Below are 529 nucleotides of genomic sequence, written 5' to 3' on the forward strand. Positions count from 1 at the left end.
AAAAAAAAAAAAAAGAAAAGAAAAGAAACACCCACCACCCAACAGTAAACATTTTGCTATCTTTGCATCAGGTTTTTACTTTTTGGAGAAAACATGACTAGTGTTTGAAACCCCACATTTACCCTTTCCTGATCCCATTTCCCTCCCTCCATTAGGGAACCGCCATCCTGAAGCTGATGTTTCATTCCCTTGCATGGTTTATACTTTTATTACCTAAGTTTATATCTATAAGCAATAAATATAATTGTTTTGCAAATTTTTAAACTTTATAGAAATGGATCATGCTGAATATACTTCTGCCTCTTGCTTTTTTCATTATCAGTACTGTTTTGGAGATTTATTTATGTTGACACATGTAGCTCTAGTTATTTCAACTGCTATATGGTATTCCTTTGTATAAATATACTACATATCTCTCCATTCTCCTGCGGTGGACATTTAGTTGGTTTCCAATTTTTTGTTCAAACAAGGTTGCAATGATCATTCTTCTACATGTCTCTTATACACATGTAGGGATATTTCTGGAATA

Source organism: Colobus angolensis, unplaced genomic scaffold (assembly GCF_000951035.1).
Source record: "Colobus angolensis palliatus isolate OR3802 unplaced genomic scaffold, Cang.pa_1.0 Scaffold248, whole genome shotgun sequence".
Lineage (NCBI taxonomy): Eukaryota > Metazoa > Chordata > Mammalia > Primates > Cercopithecidae > Colobus > Colobus angolensis.